Below are 21,026 nucleotides of genomic sequence, written 5' to 3' on the forward strand. Positions count from 1 at the left end.
ACTGGCCTAATCCTGCAAGGAAGGCAGGAAGGAAACATTCTGGTGTTGCTTACAGAAACTGCCTCTCCGTTAACCCTTATTACATTCTTGGCAGGACTAGACTTCCTGTCTCAGGAAAGTCTCTGGAGTTCTTTCCCCCTCCTTTGCTGGTACTTTGCTTGTGTGGAGTGACCATTCAAACTTACAATGGCACTGAAAAAAATGACTTATGACTATTTTTCACACTTACAACTGTTGCAGCATCTCCACAGTCATGAGAGGCCAGGTGAGGAGATGTGTGCCTCGATGTGAGTGATATTGAGTTGGCCACACCCAGCCAATAACATGACCACCAAGCCACGCCCACCACCTAAGCCACGCCCACAGAACCGGTTGTTAAAAATTTGAACCCCACCCCTGGATGGAACTAGTAGTGTTTCTCAACCTTGGGAATGTTAAGATCGGTGAACTTCAAATCCAAGAATTCCCCTGGCTGGGGAATTCTGGGACTTGCAGTCCACGCATTTTAAAGTTGTCAAGGCTGAAAAACATTGATAGACCAGATAAATTCTGGGAAGGGAGTTTGAGGCCTTCAACCTTTTATTGTGCAGGTCTACCCTGTTGTTATAGTTGCATCTTTATAAGTATTTTTAGGATAGCTTCCCCACTTTACAATTGGGGAAATAGAATGCAAAATTTTATATTTAATGAAAACTGCTAACAACTAATTGATTGTACAAAATTTAGATTTTTTTTAGTCTGTAAAAATGGATGGAATTAAGTGTTAAAAACATACAACTATTTTCCCTAGACCAATCCTCATCAAGGCCATCACAGTGTATCTTCAAAAGATATATATCAATTTGTGACAATGGTAAACGTCTGAAAATCAAATTCACAGAAAAACAAAACATGTTATGAAAAGGACATAAACCTTGAAAAATCTAAGTAACAAACCACAAGAATAAAGCAGGATATTTTGCAGTGGCAGTTTGTGTATGGACTACTCTATTCCACAGGAATAGGTAGTTCTTGAGTTATAACCACAGTTAAGACCAAAATTTGTGTTACTAAGCAAGACAGTTGTTAAGTGAATTTTGCTCCATTTTATGACCTTCCTTGCCACAATTGTTAAGTGAATGACTGATGTTGTTAAGTTAGTATCACAGCTGTTAAGTAGCTTACCCATTGACTTATGTCCAGTTTAATGAAAAGATGGACTAGAGCAAGGGGTCGCCAACCTTTTGGACCTCAGGGACCACCAAACTCATAATTTTAGATCCCAGAGACCACTAACTGGTTCTGTGGGTGTGGCCTAATTTGTGGGTGTGGCTTGGTGGTCATATGACTGGCTGGACATGGCTTGTATGTAAATATTATAAATATTTATATAAATATTGAATTTTTTATAAAAAAGAGCAACTTTTACCCAAAATTAGGCAAAGCAGGCAGGCAGATTGAGTTGCTCACAGAATCACAGATTCATTCAGAAATCTATCTATCTGCCATTGGCTAGCTCAGTCTGTCACATAAAATTTGCTTGCAAGTAAACACATAAAATTAACTCACAACACACCATATATGTAAATATTGAATTTTTTATTGAAAAAGAGCAACTTTTACCCAAAATCAGGCAAAGCAGGCAGATTGAGTTGCTCACAGAATCATTCAGTGATCTATCTATTTGTCATCGGCTTGCTCAGTCTCTCAAATTTGCTTGCCGTGTGTCTGCACTGAATTTGCTTGCAAGCAAACCTTCAGTCCTAAGGGAGGTTCGGCTGTGCTTAGCTAGAAAGCAAGAAATCCAACCATTTACTGCTTCCTAGCTAATATAAAGCTCCCAGCACAGCAGAACAGATGATGGTCAGAAAAAGGAAAAACAGATAGAATAGAATAGATTCTCCTGCTTGGAGCAATTTAGCAGGCAATTTTACTAGGTAAGGAGTGAGTGGGCGGGGGTCCTTGCGGGCCATGTGGGCGCCGCAGCCTCATGTTTCTGTGCAGCCTGGATTAATTGCTTTGTGCGGGTGCTCTGGGGGTGAGATTTTTCTGCGGTCCACCAAAATTTTCTCACGGCCCACTGGTTGGTGACCGCTGAAGTAGAATATAGACTAGACTAGAGAAGAGAAGAGAAAATAGACTAGAGAATAGAGTAGAATAGAACAGAAAATAGACTAGAGAATAGACTAAACTAGATGTCAGGATTCTGGCAGTTGCCCTAATTAAATCATGAACCTCAAGCCAAATTTCAAAACCTATAATGAATTTATTAGGAGCAAACATGTTGGCAGAACCTGGTTAAAGCTGATTCTGAGACACGTAATTCACTATCACCTTTGACCCCGGTTTCCCCTCACCCCTTTGAGTGCATCATGATTCATATTCTCCAACAAAACATGTCCATAGCTGAGAGTCATCAATCATGTTCTCCAATGAGAGATTTGCGCAGCAGAAACTTCAGTGGCTTAGTTACAATCTCTGCAAGTTATGTATGGAATGCACTTTTGATTCCAAACTGCCGCACTGCTCTTCCAAACTCTTCCTTCCCCCTCCCGCTTTCTGTTGGCAACTATAAAATGGGCATAGAAATGTTTTATGAGTTGAGAGTAGAGTAGAGTAGAGTAGAGTAGAGTAGAGTAGAATAGAATAGAATAGAATAGAATAGAATAGAATAGAATAGAATAGAATAGAATAGAATAGAATAGAAGCTGGAAGGGACCTTGGAGGTCTTCCAATCCAACCCCCTGCCCAAGCAGGAGAATCTATTCTATTTCAGATAAGTGACTGTCTCGTCTCTTTTTAAAAACCAGCAATGATGGAGCACCGACAATTTCTGAAGACTTTACTAGTTAGAAGTTTGCAAAAGCTGATCACATGACCCTAGGACACTGCAACTGTCATAAATACATGCCAGTTGCCAAGCATCCAAACTCTGATCATGTGATGGTAGTGGCCGTAAGTGTGAAAATAGGTCACAAGTCACTATTTTGGTTGTGTTCTAACTTCAAACAATCATTAAATGAATGGTTATAAATGGAGGACTACCTGTAAATAGGATTCCATTGTCTGCAGTACAGTGGTGGGATTCAAATTTTTTTACTACTGGTTCTGTGGGCATGGCTTGGTGGGCGTGGCAGGGGAAGGATACTGTAAAATCCCCATTCCCTCCCCACCCCACTAACCTGCTTTCCAGCTCCGTTCTCCTGTGCAGGGCAACCAAAGAAGACCCAGCCGATCAGCTGGGACTCGGGAGGCAGAGAATAGTTGGGGGCAGGGCCAGTCAGAGGTGGGATTTGCCGGTTCTCCAAACTACTCAAAATTTCCGTACCGGTTTCTCCAGAACCAGTCAGAACCTGATGAATATCACCTTTGCTATAGCATTTGGTTGACTATTTGCCTCTGGTTTTAAGGGAAATTGTATCACCTGTGAATTTATAACCTCTTTTAGAGGAGAAATGGATAAAATGCTGGTACCACGCTCTTCTTTTTTTAAAGCCTTGTGAGAAAGTTAACCTTAGTGTGATCTTCCATCCCTGCTCTTCTTGCAACATTTAAGTAATTCTGTAATAAAAATGGATTTTTAAAATTCCATTTAATGGAATAAAAATGTAATACAGTACAAATAAAAATGTAATACAAGATAAATAAAAATGTAATAAAATTATAGGATACATAATGCAGTGAAAACGTAACACTATATAAAAATGTAATAAAATTATAAAATATATAATGCAGTGAAAAATGTAATACAGTATAAATAAAAATGTAATAAATATGCAATTTTCTCCAGAAGCTGGGAATGGAGGACACCGAATCACAGAAAGCATCTGAAGTGAAGTGGAGATACAGTGTATTGTACTTCCTTTCATCACAGTCCTTTTGTAGACGATGAAAACATCTGAATTGCATCCATATCTATATTTTTAAAGCCCCTCCCTCTTTTACCACCATTGCATACATGGATCTAGTAATTAAGCACTAGGGTAGAAACTAGGAGACTGTGAGTTCTAGTCCCACCTTAAACACAAAAGCCAGCTGGCTGACTTTCAGCCAATCAGAAGGAGATTTTGAGTTCTAGGCACAAAAGCCAGCTGGGTGACTTTGGGTCAATCACCAGGAGACTGTAAGTTCTAGTCCTGTCTTAGGCACAAAAGCCAGCTGGGTGATGATTTTGAACCAGTTACTAGGAGACTGTGAGTTCTAGTCCCACATGAAAATTGGCAAGGGAACTTTGAGTCAAACACTCTCTCTCAGCCTAAGCCATCTCACAGGATTGTTTTTGTAGGGAAAATAGGACGAGGGAGGAAGGAGTATTACAAGGAATATTATCAAAAAATAAATAAATCTAGAATCTAGATAAAGAAAATAAAGGGAAAAGGTACTGGTGGTGTATGCAAAGCCACCATCCTAACCTTTTCACATCCCTGGTCTGCAATTTGTCTCCCTCTAGCTTGACTCCCAATTTTCTACATAGATACCTTTGACCTTTAGTTGTGGTGCTTAGAAAATAGCAATAGAATTTAAACTTACATACTACTTCACAGTGCTTTATAGCCCTCTCTAAGCAGTTTACAGAGTCAGCATATTGCCCCCAACACAGAGGTTGTATTCAGAAGGTTCTGACCAGTTCTGGAGAACCGGTAGCGGAAATTTTGAGTAGTTTGGAGAACTGGCAAATCCCACCTCTGACTGGCCCCGCTCCCATCTATTCTCTGCCTCCCATTGAGTCCCAGCTGATCTGCTGGGTCTTCTTTGGTTGCCTTGCACAGGAGAACGGAGCTGGAAAGCAGGTTAGTGGGGTGGGGAGGGATTTTTCAGTAACCTTCCCCCCAGGAGCAGGAAGGGAATGGAGATTTTACAGTATCCTTCCCCTGCCATGCCCACCAAGCCATGCCCATAGATTCAAAAAAATTTGAATCCCACCACTGCCCCAACAATTTGGGTCCTCATTTTATCGACCTTGGAAGGATGGAAGGCTGAGTCAACCTCGAGCCGGTCAGGATTGAACTCCTGGCAGTGGGCAGAATTAGCCCGCAATATTGCATACGGCTCTAAATGCAGGAATCAAAATCAAAACTTTTTTTTTTTAAAATGTTGCCTAGCATCTTCTCCTCTTGGGCCATTTTTTTCTGGTCTTCCCATAGGTGCTGCTCTTCACCAATTTTTTCCCCCTGCGGGATAGCCGTGGCATGCAACTTGATCCTGATGTCAGTTTGGATAGAACATTTTTTTCCCCCTGTTAGGGGAAAAAAACAAATAGACGGGAATCTGGCATGCTGCCAACCGTGCTTGGTGTTGTCAAACATTCTGGCAAGCTGTGTTTCTAATTTAGACTCCAGCAACATCTTCACTAGGAAAGCAGAAGCAGGCAGGGGAACGAAAACTTTTGCTTCGCATATGGCAGCAAGGAAAATGGCTTTTTAAGGCATCTGGAGATTATATGCTGCTGGAAGGGATGTTTAAGAGCCGGACACAGCCTCTCCAATGTAGCGGAAAGCTAGAGTCCTTTGCAAACTGCCAACTCACAGATCTAAGGATGCATCATGTAGGCCGTCTTTCTCCCATGAAACCACAACTTTCTCTGTCCCTTTCACCTCCTTGAGGGATCTAGGACAACTTGCTACAGCCAACTCAACAGGGCACAATTCAATGCTGTATTAATTATTTCAGTTCCATCTATTATTTGGGACCACGTTTTCGTCAAAATGATTGTAACTCTTGTATTTCTGGGTTGACTGTCTTTATTTTATTATTATTATTATTGGTCACGGTTCTTTTGAAATTAAATTTAACTTTCGTTATTTGTTGAATTGTTCTGCAGTGAGTTGGCCGTCACCAGTTGTCTCATTCCATTGTTATGAGCAAATTCTAGAACGAGGAGAAAAGTTACAATGAGGGGAAAAGGTTAAAATTTGGCAATGAATAGCCCTCGACACCCGGAGAGCTAAAAGAGGAAGAAAATAGTCCTTCAATGCTTCCTATTTATGAAAATGAATAGGAATGAATGAAGACAAATAGTCCTGGACTTACAAATATTTGTGTAGTGACCATTCAAAGTTACAACAGAACTGAAAAAAGTAACTTGCGATCAGTCTTCACACATATACAACCATCATATCACTACGGTTGCATCATCAAACTTTGGATGCTTGGCACTGGCATGTATTTATGATCATTGCAGCATTCCGGAATAATGTGATCACCATTGGCACCCAAGTGATCGACCTGATTTTATGACTTCTTTTTTGTAGCAGTCAACCGACCTCCTCCCTGGTCCAACACCTCAAAGCCACAGGACATGAGATTGACTTTAAAAATACCAGAACTATCGCCAAAACCAAACACTTCAACAACAGAATAATCAGAGAAGCCATAGAGATAGAAAAACGCCCACACAGCATGAATAAAAGAGATGACACCTCCCGCCTACCAGCCATTTGGAAACCCGCCCTCGTGAACAGACAAGTACCTAACAAGAAGAATGACACCAGACCCACACCCACGAGGGCCACACAAGATGCCACCACCACACTTCCACGTAAAAAGCAGACTCACACCCACACAGAAGATGAGACATGACCATGGACCAGAAGCCGCACTGCAGCTGCATCACTACCCACTTCAAACCCCTCCGAGCCATACATGAAGCGAACTGACCCCCACCATGAAGATGCAGCACGACCACAAACTCGAAGCCAAACAGCAAGATCACAGCTCACCAGCTCAAATCCCCAGCAACTAAGACTAACCTGAGCACAACCAAGCCCCCACCTGAACAGAACACACCTCCAGCCAATCAGAACAGCCAACCCACCAACCAATCAGAACACAGCCAAGCCCCCACCCAATCAAGTCACACCCCCACTAGCAGTTAAAAGGAAGAAGCAGCTGCAAGCTCACATCACTCTGAGAAGCACAAAGCTGAAGACACAAGCCTGAAGATGATGAATGAGACTTCATCAAAATGTTGCCTAGATACTTCCAATCTTACGCGGGAGAAAACCCGAATAACCAAAGATCCACATACAAATACCCGCAGAACCTCAGAAAATATATATATATATATATATATATATATATATATATATATATATATATATATATATATATATATATATATATATATATATATATATATATACACACACACACACACACACACACACATATACACATATATATACATGTTTTCTTAAGTTTTCGCGGGTACTTACATGTATGTATATATATATATATATATATATATATATATATATATATATATATATATATATACATACACACACACACACACACATATATATATATATATATACATATATATATACATATATATATATATATATGAAGGTCTTGCCGTGTTCGTGTCTTTTCCCATGTAAGATTGAGAGTGTCTTGGCAACATTTCAATGAGGTCCCACTCGCCATCTTCAGGCTGGTGCTTTCAGCTTCGTGCTTGTGCGAGGAAAGCGTGATCGGAGCTGCCGTCTCCCTATATATACTGGTGGGTTGTGTGTTGTCAGGTTGGCTGTGTTGTCATTTCTTGATTAGTTGATGGAATTGATGTTTGCAGATTGACTGACTTTTTCATAAGAACATGTGTGGCTGAGGTATCTATCAGCCTCCTGTGTTATAGCGACCTGGGTAATGGGCTGTGTGATGACCTTCTGAGTTCTATTGTTGTGACATCCTGGGTCTTGTGCTGTAATCTCCTGGGTTGTAATGACCTGGGTGATGGGCTGTGTGATGACAATAGAACTCAGAAGGTCATCACACACACACACACACACACACACACACACACACACACACACACACACACACAGCAAATTTTGAGCCTGGATGCAAAAGCTCAAATTTTTTTTGAGTCTGAATGCAAAATATATAAAAACCATTATCTATGTCCATGTCTGTATCTGTATCTGTATCTATACCTATACCTCTATCATTTATCTATCTATCTATCTATCTATCTATCTATCTATCTATCTATCTATCTATCTATCATCTGCATCTGCATCTGCATCTACATCTACATCTACATCTACATCATCAACATCTACATCTACATCGATATCCAGGCAAGGGAGAAAGCAACAACAAGAGATAAGCCTCCTTTGACCAACATGACGGAAGCAAAACAACAGAACTAATTACGGATGGGAGGCAGTTGAGAGGGCCTACCATGCATGCAGGGGCTAAATTGATTAATGATATATAAAGACAAAGATCTCTGTAATGGTAGCTTAATACTCTGACGATGTCAGCAGAGGCTGATGAAAGCTTAGTAAGTACATTAAATGTAATTTTAAGTTCCGGAGGTGGCAGGATGTCTGTTTCTTCTTTTACGTGCCTGGCTTGTTCTCTCCTCTCTCTCTCTCTCTCTCTCTCTCTCTCTCTCTCTCTCTCTCTCTCTCACCATCGAGCTACAAGTTTCTAAGAAAAGTGCCAATATTGCTGCTGATATATTTAGCCAGCTTTTGCATCCAGGCTCAACAATTGCGAAGTTTCTCGAACTCCACCATTTTGCCACACAAGTGGGATTGTAAACTGTATCAGCCTTTCCTATTTCACAAACATTATTTGTCTTATAATCCCCACTTATTCCCCCTGAGCGGGTCAGTATCCTGATTCCCCAAGGCAGATGTAGACTAAGGAATGGGAGGCTGAGAACTTTTTGCTTAAGACCTCCAACTGAGTTCACAAGACAGAAGGGATTTGGATCAAAAAGCTGGTTGTGTTTCTCAGCTTGATTTCTTTGTGGCTTTCAAGCAAACAAGAAAACAATTATCCCACCGGGAGGGGTGGGGGAAAATAACCATCAGGGGCTGGAAGTATGTGTGCTAACAGCTGGAAACCAGGAGAGGAGGTGCCAGAAACCACATCACTCTGTGGTAGCTGCTGATTCTAGCATGTCCTATTACAAGACATTAAATGTCAGCATGTAAATCAAAATCCCAACCAAGGAAACTGACTCCTATCCTATCGTTTCTTAAAAGCATCTCTCTCTCTCTCTCTCTCTCTCTCTCTCTCTCTGAATTACTCTCTCTCTGTGTGTGTGTGTGTGTGTGTGTGAATTAAAGGAAACCAAACTGATTAAGTGTTTCAGAGACTTGCCTAAGGAGACAGCAGCCAAACTAGCAACATAAAACGCAAAAGTTTCTTACCTTGCCAGCCCTGTCTTGTCCCCTCTCCATCCATCTCTGCTAATGGTCAGTGTCTGGGGGATATAGCTGATCGCTCTGCACAGATGTGGGGCTATGGCGTTTGAAAAGTTGCATATGGGAGCTATTTAACCCAGAAGGCTACGAGTGATTAAAGAAAGGGGAAAAAAAGGGGAGAAACCCAAACTTTTCCGCGGACAACATTCTTTGCAGAGAAGAGGGGAGGGCTGAGAGGCTGGAGCAAACCCAAGGAAGAAAAGGCTAGGATGGAAAGCAGAAATCACTCAAGGTGCCTGCGCGCACGTCTCTTTCTTTGTTCTTCTGAATGCAATGGGGGTGAAGAGCTGTTGGGTTTGGGAATCTGCTTTCCCGGGTCAAACTTCAGCTGGTGAACCAGACGATGTAAAGAAGGCCTCACTGGGGTCTGGACCAGGCATGGGCTTATGCTGGGGGCTTTGCAGGGGTTCGGGAGAGCTCCTAGCTAAGATTCTGTGCAGTTCAGAGAACCCCCAAATCCCACTCCTGGCTGGCTCTGCCCACCCTGCCCTTCACCTCCCAGGAGTCCCCACGTGGCCCGTTTTGGATGCAGGTAAGTGGCAGGGCGCACGTGGAAGCTCAGGGAGAGGTAAAAACGGGCCTCCTGGAACTTTGGAAAGGCTGGAAATGGGCTCGTTTCTGGCTTCCAGAGAGCTTCTGGAGCCCACAGAGGCCGTTTTTGCCCTCCCGGAGGCTCGAGGAAAGCCCCCGGAGCCTGGGGAGGGCAAAAACGTCCCCCCACCATGGTGCAGGAGGCTAACTAGGCCACGCCCACCATGGCCATGCTCACCCAGCAACCGGGCAGAGAACCCTTTGCTGAAGTTTTCAAAGCCCACCCCTGGTCTGGACTTTGGGGAACAGTTGTTTTGCAAGTCCAGTGTCCTTTGAGGAAGGAGGCTTAGTAGACCTTGGCCGCCTTCCAGATTTCCATAATAAGTAGCAGGATTATTTTACATCCTGTCTTCTGAATGCTAGTATGGAAAGGCTCAGCCAGAGGCATGCTGGGTTATCGTTGCATGTAACTTAGAGGTGCAGAAAAGAAATATTCCCAAAGATTGTGAGGAAGAATTTGCAGAAGACAAAACTCTTTGCAGAATTTGCAGAAGACAAAAATATGTGGAAGTTAAGGATACTATACTATACATACATACATACATATTCATAAACATTTTGAATACAGTGTATTGTCAAGGTATATCATTTTCAGAAAAGCAAGGAAACAACAAAAAGGAATATTAACGTATACGCTCATAACAATAATAATAGTGTAACAGAATAGTTTTAACTATATTTCTCTTTATATTAGCTTATTTGTAATTCTGTTGATTATATTGGCACATTTATAATTATAAACCATCTTTATATTTAATTCATACATAGCAATATCCTTTCTTCATCTAATTTCTACCTCTTATCTCTAACAGCTTGTAAAATCTATTGTATGTTAAGTAATATTCCGTGTCTTCTTTGTCCTTTATTTTTAGTGTCAGTCTATCCATCCCTGCAGTCTAATATTTTCTGAATTACATCCTCATGTGATGAAGTGTTCTCATTTTTCCAATATTGAGCAAATACAATCCTTGCTGCTGTCAATACATGAAAAACTAGATATACAGGTGAAACTCGAAAAATTAGAATATCGTGCAAAAGTTCATTTATTTCAGTAATACAACTTAAAAGGTGAACCTAATATACGAGATAGACTCATTACATGCAAAGCAAGATAGTTCAAACCATGATGTGTCATAATTGAGATGATTATGGCTTACAGCTCATGAAAACCCCAAATCCACAATCTCAGGAAATTAGAATATTGTGAAAAGGTTCAATATTCTAGGCTCAAAGTATCCCACTCTAATCAGCTAATTAAGCCATAACACCTGCAAAGGGTTCCTGAGCCTTTAAATGGTCCCTCAGTCTGGTTCAGTAGGAAGCACAATCATGGGAAAGACTGCTGACCTGACAGTTGTGCAGAAAACCATCATTGACACCCTCCATAAGGAGGAAAAGCCTCAAAAGGTAATTGCAAAAGAAGTTGGATGTTCCCAAAGTGCTGTACCAAAGCACATTAATAGAAAGTTATGTGGAAGGGAAAAGTGTGGAAGAAAAAGGTGCACAAGCAGCAAGGATGACCTCAGCCTGGAGAGGATTGTCAGGAAAAGGCCATTCAAAAGTGTTGGGGACTTTCACAAGGAGTGGACTGAGGCTGGAGTCAGTGCATCAAGAGCCATCACACACAGACGGATCCTGGACATGGGCTTCAAATGTCGTATTCCTCTTGTCAAGCCGCCCCTGAACAACAAACAACGTCAGAAGCGTCTTACCTAGGCTAAAGAAAAACAAAACTGGTCTGTTGCTCAGTGGTCCAAGGTCCTCTTTTCTGATGAGAGCAACTTTTGCATCTCATTTGGAAACCAAGGACCCAGAGGCTGGAGGAAGAATGGAGAGGCACACACTGCAAGATGCTTGAAGTTTCCACAATCTGGGTTGATTTGGGGAGCCATGCCATCTGCTGGTGTTGGTCCACTGTGCTTCATTAAGTCCAGGGTCAACGCAATGGTCTACCAGAAGATTTTGGAGCTTCCTTCCACAGACAAGCTTTATGGGGATGCTGACTTCATTTTCCAGCAGGACTTGGCACCTGCCCACACTGTCAAAAGCACCAAAAACCTAGTTCAATGACCATGGGATTACTGTGCTTGATTGGCCAGCAAACTCACCTGACCTGAACCCCATAGAGCAGGGGTCCCCAACCACCGGTCCGCGGACCGATACCAGTCCGCGGAACAACTCTTACCGGGCCGCTGGTTGCTGGGCGCCGCCATCTTTTTTTGGTAAAAAAGTGCTTCCGGTGAGCTTTTCCGGGTAGAAAGCTCACCGGAAGCACTTTTTTGTCAAAAAAAGATGGCGGCACCCAGTTGATGCTGGTACCGGGCCGCGGCGCCCAGTTGATGCCGGTACCGGGCCGCGGCACCCAGCTGATGCCGGTACCGGGCCGCGGCGTCAAAAAGGTTGGGGATCCCTGCCATAGAGAATCTATGGGGCATTTCCAAGAGAAAGATGAGAGACATGAGACCGAACAATGCAGAGGAGCTGAAGGCCGCTATTGAAGCATCCTGGTCTTCCATAACACCTCAGCAGTGCCACAGGCTGGTAGCTTCCATGCCACACCGCATTGAGGCAGTAAATGCTGCAAAAGGGGCCCAAACCAAGTACTGAGTACATATGCATGCTTATACTTTTCAGAGGTCCGATATTGTTCTATGTACAATCCTTATTTTATTGATTGCATGTAATATTCTAATTTGCTGAGATTGTGGATTTGGGGTTTTCATGAGCTGTAAGCCATAATTATCTCCATTATGACAAATCACGGCTTGAACTATCTTGCTTTGTATGTAATGGGTCTATCTCATATATTAGTTTCACCTTTTAAGTTGCATTACTGAAATAAATGAACTTTTGCACGATATTCTAATTTTTCGAGTTTCACCTGTATAGCCTTTTATCATAGTTCTCCGGTATTATACCCAACAAAAATATTTCTGGTTTCAGATCTATATGTTGCTTGATCATCTTTTCCAACCACGTATGTATCCATCCCCTGCCATGCCCACCAAGCCACACCCACCAAGCCACGCCCATAGAACTGTAGTAAAAAAAATTTGAACCCTACCATTGGTCCAGGCCTCTGTCTTTCTTTCATAGGCCTTTGCCCTGGGGCATGTAATGGTTTGAAATGGTGGTGGTTGAGGGGGATTGTGGTGCTGGGCTGCTCATTCCATCCATTGCATCAATTCCATCAATTGTAGCTAATGTTGAGGGATTAAGCTTGTAGAAATGGAACATCGGAAGCAGTACTGCTCTGCCTTGGCGATTTTAAGATATGTGGACTTCAACTCCCAGAATTCCCTAGACAGCCTTGTCAGTTGGAGTCCGCACATCTTAGGCTCGGTTTTCAAAAAGTTGCCAATGTTGCAAAAAAAAATCCAGTTCCAGTTCTAAGCAGGGAATAAAATTGAGGCTGCTTAGGAAAGAAAAGTCCATTTATTGATGAACAGAACCAACATACACACACATACACACACAGCCTGCAGTTCTGGGACAGTTGACAAAATGGAGTTGAGACTGGGTGGGTTTTTTTATACCTTCTTGATTCCTATGGGGTCGTGTAGGGGTCATGGCTGGCTCTATTGGCAAAAGGGGAAATGCAAATCCTTGGTGTTTGTCTAAGCTAATCTTGTCAAACTTTGGCTGTGCTAATTGTCTTGCTTATCTGGAGTTTCTATCTGACCCAACCTTCCTGAATGAATTACCAAATCTGAATTTCTAAAAGCTGACCTCCTCAGTTTCTGCTTGGGTTAGGGTGAATGGGGCTGGTTTCCACCTCCCTTAAGAGTTCCTGCCTTTTTAACATTCCCCAACCCAACATATTTCATTCTCTAGGAGGGTGGGTGGATGTTGACTTTCTGCACCAAGCCTGAGAGTGATCGGGGAAGCGATCGCTTTATATTTGAGGGAGCTGTGAAATTGGTTAGAGAAATTGATTAGAAGTTGGTTAGAGATCAGATATTAATAACTAGGTTTGGTAGATCTTGAAGAAAGCTCAGCAGGATTGAACTGGTCCATACAGGTAGTTCTCAACCTAGTATTCATTTGGTGACTGTTCAAAGTTGCAACGACACTGAAAAAAGTGACTTACGACAGGGGTCCCCAACCACCGGTCCGCGGACCGGTACCGGTCCGTGGAACAAGTCCTACCGGGCCGCTGGTTTGCTGGCGCCGCCATCTTTTTGATGAAAAAGTGCTTCCGGTGAGCTTTTCCAGGTAGAAAGCTCACCGGAAGCACTTTTCATCAAAAAGATCACCGCGCTATCGGTGAGCTTTTCCGGTAGAAAGCCATTTCTACCCGGAAAAGCTCACCGAAGCAGCAGCCGCCGCCATTTTTTTGATGAAAAAGTGCTTCCGGTGAGGTCACCGGAAGCACTTTTTCATCAAAAAAAGATGGCGGCGCCCAGCTAATGCCGGTACCGGGCCGCACCATAAAAAAGGTTGGGGATACCGGGCCGCAGCATAAGAAAGGTTGGGGATCACTGACTTACGACTACTTTTCATACTTACAACTATTGTAGCATCCCTGTCGTCATGTGATCAAAATGTGGATGCTTGGCAATTGTTTCATATTTAATGATGGTTGTGGTGTCCCAGAGTTGCATGATTGAGTTTTTAAATCTTCTGACAGATAAAGTCAATGGGGAAATCAGATTCACTTAATAACCATGTTACTAACTGAACAACTGCAATGGCAAGAAAGGTCATAAAGTGGGGCAAAGTTCACTTAACAAATATTCCATTTAGCAACATAAATGTTAGGCTCAGTTGTTTTAAATCGAAATATTTACAGACCCCTCACATCCCGGACATAAACTGTTTCAACTCCTTCCCTCAAAACGATGCTATAGAGCACTGCACACCAGAACAACTAGACACAAGAGCAGTTTTTTCCCAAAAGCCATCACTCTGCTAAACAAATAATTCCCTCAACACTGTCCAACTATTTACAAAGTGTACACTACTATTACTGTTAATCTTCTCACCACTCCTTATCACCCATCCCGTCCCACTTGACTGTTTCGTAGTATGATTTGATTGTTGATAACAGATAACAGATAATCAGAGTTGGAAGGGATCTTGTAGGTCATCTAGTCCAACCCCCCACCCAAGCAGGAGACGCAACAACATTTCTGGCAAATGGCAGTCCAATCTCTTCTTGAAAGTCTCAAGTGATGGCGCTCTCACAACTTCTGAGGGCAACTTCTGTTCCATTGGTTGATTGTTCTCACTGTCAGAAAGTTTCTCTTTATTTCCAGGTTAAATCTCTCCTTGTTCAGTTTCCATCCATTATTCCTTGTCTGGCCTACAGGCGCTTTAGAAAATAGCTTAACCCCTTCCTCCCTGTGGCAGCCCCTCAAATATTGGAAGACCTCTATCATGTGTCCCCTATTGCAGGGGTCCCCAACCGCCGGTCCGCGGACCGGTGCCGGTCCGCGGAACAAGTCTTACCGGGCCGCTGGTTGCTGGGCGCCGCCATCTTTTTTTGGTAAAAAAGTGCTTCTGGTGAGTTTTTCCGGGTAGAAAGCTCACCGGAAGCACTTTTTCATCAAAAAGATGGCGGCGCCAGCGCTCCGGTGAGCTTTTCCGGGTAGAAAGCTCATCGAAGCACTTTTTCATCAAAAGATGGCGGCGCCGCCCGGTGAGCTTTTCTGCAGAAAGCCATTTCTACCCGAAAAAGCTCACCGAAGCGCTGGCGCCGCCATCTTTTTGACGAAAAGTGCTTCCGGTGAGGTCACCGGAAAAAAGATGGCAGCGCCCAGTTGATGCCGGTACCGGGCCGCGGCGCCCAGCTGATGCCGGTACCGGGCCGCGGCGTCAAAAAGGTTGGGGATCACTGCCCTATTGTACCCTATGACTATCATTAAGTGTTGTACGTTATGCTTCTTGATTCTTAACAAATATATCTTTTCTTTTATGTATACTGAGAGTATTTACACCAAGACAAATTCCTTTTGTGTCCAATCACACTTGGCCAATAAAGAATTCTTCTTTATTGTGGTCATGTGACTGGGGTGTGGCTTCTTCTCTTTTTTTTGGCAGAACCCTCCCCCCGGCGCCCCTTTTTGCCTCCTGGGCCTCAGGGAAGTCTCCTGGGTGAAGCAATGAGACAGCAAGGGGGATGCGGGCACAGCTGATCATTGGAACAGCTGATCGTTGGGAGAAAAAAAGAAAAAAGAAATACCGGTTCAGTTGAACCGGTAGCTGTTTTTTTTTACTACCAGTTCGGCCGAATGGTAACATTTTTTACTACCAGTTCACCCGAACCAGGCCGAACCAGTAGAATACCACCACTGCTGAATTCACAAAACATATTAAGACAGTCCTCCCTAGATACAATCCAGTTTAATCTTAGCTAGGATCAGCATGTTGTGTGGATGTACTTGGAAGTCAAACTGAAGGGGTTAAGCACATTGGGTTCTTGTAGTTACTAGTAGAGGAGGCTGCTTGAGGCTTTTAATGTCTTTATCCAACATATATTTAGGAGATGCTTAGAGCAATTACCAGCACATGGATTTTTATTGGGTTGCACTAACCATAAAGAGGCCACAGGGATTCTACCCAAAAGTATGAGATTAATGTAGGAACTGGATACATCCATGTGTTATGGAACGGGATGAAAAGGCCCAGAGAAGGGGGATAAACAAAGCTGATGGGAAACTATTTCTTTGATTCATGTAGAGTGTGTGGAAAAATTTGGAGAAGGAGAAAGAGAAAAATATGTGATGGATGGAAATGTTGCAAAAAAAAAAAAAAAAAAAGCAAAAACAGCCCATTGCTTTTTGCTCATGAGGGAAAGTGGAATCTTCTCCTCATAATTTACACCTTGTCTGCAAAGGGCCCAGAGCACCAGAGAAGTCGCAACAAAGATGAATAATAACGATAAAGGCAGGTGGCGTGAGATAAAATACGATCTGTGTGTAGGATGCAAGAAGATGAGTTTGAGTCCACATGGAGACCACCTGGTTTCATTGTCGTTGAAAAGAAGCAGACCAAGATGGGAGGTTGGCCCTCAATACCACGTCCAGATGGGGAGACGTACGGGTTTCTGATTAAAAATGGGAAGGGCTGGCGTGTCACCTCAGCTTTTGGATCTCCTGGGGCGGGAGAAAAAAAGATTGAGAAGGCCTAGAAGGGAAGATGAATGGAGCAGGCTTCCTCAGTTCTGCCCTGATAATGCACAGGTGGCGCTTCTCCTATCTCTGCTGTGAGGCTGAGCGTTGGATAAAATAATGCAATGTGTGAACTGACATGGGAAACCTTGTGGAAGGAGGTTCTTCACCACCGGCGACTGGAGATGTGGAAATCTGGACTGAGCAACTCCAACTTTAAAATTTCCAACCTGCCATTCAGCTCTATGTCATTCTCTTTGGTTAGGTAATCATTCTTCTTCCGTTCCATCTTTATTCCCCTTTTTGTCCCACAAATGTAATATATCTGGCTCTTACCCCTTCTTGCTTTTTAAAAAAACATCTTAGAAAGGTGGGCTGAGACTGGGAAAAGCTAGTTTCAGGATCTCAAGCAGCAGGGTTGGAAAAGAGGGGTGTGTGTGTGTGTGTGTGTGTGTGTGTCAAAAGAGAGTCAAGATGGTGAAAATTTGGTGCATTGGTTAAGGCACCAAGGCCTAGAATCCAGAAGATTGTGAGTTCTAGTACTGCCTTAGGCATGAAAGCCAGCTGGGTGACTTTGGGTCAATCACAGGAGACTATGATTTCTAGTCCTGCTTTAGGCAAGAAAGCTGGCTGCCTGATTTTGGGCCAATCACCAGGAGATTGTGAGTTCTAGTACTGCCTTAGGCATGAAATGATAAGGGCAGGACAAAAATATAATAAATACATAAATAAAAATGAACATTGAAAAAGGGGTCGGGTTTTGATCGTGCAATTATGAACATCGTAATTTTTTGACTTCTTTACCCTGACCCCAACTCTCCTGCTAAGCAGCCATGAAGCTCCTAGGTCCATGATATGGCGAACCTATGGCACGCGTGCCACAGGTGGCATGCATAGCCATTTGTGCTGGCACACGAGCCACAGGCAAACTTACCTCACTGCACATGTGTCCGCCTCACACCTGATTTTTGGCCTGTTTGAGGCCTTTTTCGGCCCCCTAGAGGCTTGAGGAAAGCCTTTGCTGGCCGAAAAATACGCCCGTTTCATCACTTCCACTATTTCCTGAAATACCGGAAGTGATGAAATGGGCCCATTTTTCAGCTTGCAAAGGCTGCAGAAGTTTTTCTCAAGCCTCTGGGAGGCCGAAAAAAGGCCTCAAATGGGCCAAAAATCAGCTGGGAGGTGCAGTGCAGGTAGGGGGTTTGGGCGGAATTGCGCATGCATGTGCAGGGGGCGGTGGGGGGGGCACGCACATTGCCTTGTGGGTTCTGGCACGTGAGCGCGCAAGCACAATTTTTGGTACAGGAGCCCCAAAAGGTTAGCCACCACTGTCCTAGGTTGACTGTTCCTCATTTCTTATCCTAATCTACCTTGCAGGAACATTCTCTGCTGCAGCATCCAAACTTTGGAATCCTCTCCTCAGTGTGACTGCAGAATCCCACATCAACCTGTAGATCACATCGTGATGGCTGTTAAACTGAGCGCATATACTGGTCTAATAATCTTTTTTTTTTTAATCTAAACAATGCCGTGGTTCAGTGATTATATGGCCTAGATCAGGGGTGTCAAACTCAAGGCTCAAGGGCCTGTGGGTGCTTAGATCTGGCCCATGGGATCATCCTGGAATCAGCGAAGGACCGACCTACAGTGCTTCTGCCAATGAAAACAGAGCTCCAGAGCTCCATTTTCTCTGGAGGAGGGTTTCAGGAGGCCGTTGCAGTCGAAAATGGAGTTCGGGAGCCTGTTTTTGCTGACAGAGTGCTGGGGCCACTACAGTGCTCCCAGACACAAGTGATATCATGCTGGCCATGCTCCCTGGCCACACGCACCCCCCCAGCTCCCCACCCCACCCCGATGTGGCCCTCAATGAAATCGAATTTGATGGCCCTGGCCTAGATGTAAGTATTTGAACATAGATATTTTTAACATTTATATTTTATTGTGCTTTACTAATCTAAGTGAAATGTTAATATATATTGCCAGTTGTCTATGGAGATTCTCAGTCATCCAGATCATGCTTGTCCCAAAAAAGTACCTTTTATATTGCTAGTCCACATATAGATATATAGTTGATAGATAGATAGATAGATAGATAGATAGATAGATAGATAGATAGATAGATAGATGATAGACAGATAATAAAATCAGGAGGTCCATGAATGCTGCACAATGCTACTTGAAGGGAAGATAAGATCTTAGTAAAAGAAATATAGATTATGTAGAAGTATTTGCAAGACAGTGCAGGAAGCCATTCATAATCAAGATCTAATTAATCCACAGCTTTTAATGACCAGCTATTCATCCTGCTCCTTTTCATTCCTGCTTTAGAGCTTGTGATCCTTCAGGGAGAACGTACATGAGATTCCTGCTCCATCCAAATCCAGATTCCGTTCCATTACAAGCAAGGTCTTTTCTTGTGGCTACATCCTCAGGAATGCCTGCCATGGAGAAGCCCACCCATCTTGTTGTGAAAAATAGCAGAAATGTTTTTTTCCAAAGAGTGGCCGTCTTAGTGGTAAAACACTGTGTACCCACGATATTATCCCCCTTAATTCGAGTCAGCTACAGCACGCATCCAATGTGTGCTTCTTCTATAGTCACTATAGAAGTATAGTATAAACTATATCTGCCAATGCTTCTGATTTAGCTCGACTGTCATGCTTTACGTAGGTCATTCCCCTTGGGATAATCCATCTCAGTCATACCTGAGTAGCATCTTAGTCCTTGCTGATGTTGCAAAAGAAATGGGTACAGACCAAAAGCAAAAACAGAAGTGTCACAACCATCTGGGAACCACAGTTCCCTTTCTTGAAGGCAGCTGGGCTCCCTTGTTAATAGAAAACTCTGTGGCTGTGAGAAGGACAGAGCACTGCTTAATCATTTCCGACTGTTCCTCTACTTTACAACTACTCGTTGTAAAGAATGAGTGATGCTTTGACTTTGCTTCGGAACTGCAACTACTGATTGGAGATGTCATTGCTAGATTTGAGGCCTCTTCCAGAGGTTAAGTGTCTGGAAGATCCTTTTTTGAGGAAGGACCTGGACAGAGGAGGACGAGCGGTAATCGTGGCCAACAAGGAGACATCTCGAGGGAGAATTTGCAATGACCTCACCCCTTTCTTAAGAGGTCTGTATGGGGCGTGCCTAAGCGCACCAACGTGCCTACCGTCCCTGTCCTATTGTTTCTTTTATTTTTCTTATATGTACCCATTTCATGTATTCATAACTATGTATATACTTATACCTATTATCTTGTAAGTGATTGACAAATCAAATCAAATAAATAAATACATGAGACAGGGCAGACCAGTGTTTGGAAGGTGGTTGTTGAGATGAAGAAGATGGAGAGCTTTATTTCACTGAAATAATAGAAAATACTTGTAGCTTGGGTTTTAGATTTTAAATACAGATTAACAGAGTTGGAAAGGAACTTGTAGGTCATTTAGTCCAACCCTCACCCAAGCAGGAGACCCTACACCATTTCTGACAGATGGCAGTCCAGTCTCTTCTTGAAAGCCTCCAGGGATGAAGCTCCCACAACTTCTGAAGGCAACTTCTGCTCCATGGGTTGATTGTTCTCACTGTCAGAAAATTTCTCCTTATTTCCAGGTTGAATCTCCTTGTTCAGTTTCCACCCATTATTCCTTGTCTGGCCTTCGGGTGCTTTAGAAAATAGCTTGACCCCCTCCTCCTCTCTGTGGCAGCCCTTCAAATATTGGAAGACAGCTATCATATCTCCCCTGGTCCTTCTCTTCCCTAGACTAGCCATGCCCAGTTCCTGCAACTGTTCATCGTTTGTTTTAGCCTCCAGTCCCCTCATCATCTTGCTTACTCTTCTCTGAACTCTTTATAGAGTCTCAACATCTTTTTTATAGTGTGGTGACCAAAACTATCTTGCAAGTAGAAGAGGACAAGAAAATCCTGCTGATTATGTGACCTAGTGTGGTAATGACACTTTCAGAAACTAAATTGAAACAAGCTTGGAGGGCAAACCTACTGCTTTATTTCAATTTCCAGCACTGTGTCATGCTGTTCTTATACTAAATACTAGCTTGATACCTGTGCTTTGCTATGAAACTATGTGATCAGGCTTAGTTTTTGGAGAGGAAAATAAGGGGGGGTG

General features: G+C 43.1%; 2 long non-coding RNA genes across 3 annotated transcripts in view; one reads left to right on the forward strand and one right to left on the reverse strand.

Moving 5' to 3' along the window:
• The window catches only part of LOC148130981 (uncharacterized), a 51,576-nt gene extending 42,263 nt beyond the window's left edge, over positions 1-9,313 (reverse strand). For both annotated transcript variants that reach the window (XR_015749132.1, XR_015749133.1), the window contains exon 1: positions 9,147-9,313. This is a non-coding gene — a long non-coding RNA (uncharacterized LOC148130981). The remainder of the gene's footprint in view (positions 1-9,146) is intronic.
• Positions 1-21,026, forward strand: part of LOC148130982 (uncharacterized) — a 50,878-nt gene that overhangs the window by 16,865 nt on the left and 12,987 nt on the right. The window lies entirely within an intron of this gene.

Source organism: Notechis scutatus, chromosome 4, assembly GCF_049901735.1.
Source record: "Notechis scutatus isolate UNSWTSFEM ecotype Mainland chromosome 4, rNotScu1.2, whole genome shotgun sequence".
NCBI classification, from domain to species: Eukaryota; Metazoa; Chordata; class Lepidosauria; order Squamata; family Elapidae; genus Notechis; species Notechis scutatus.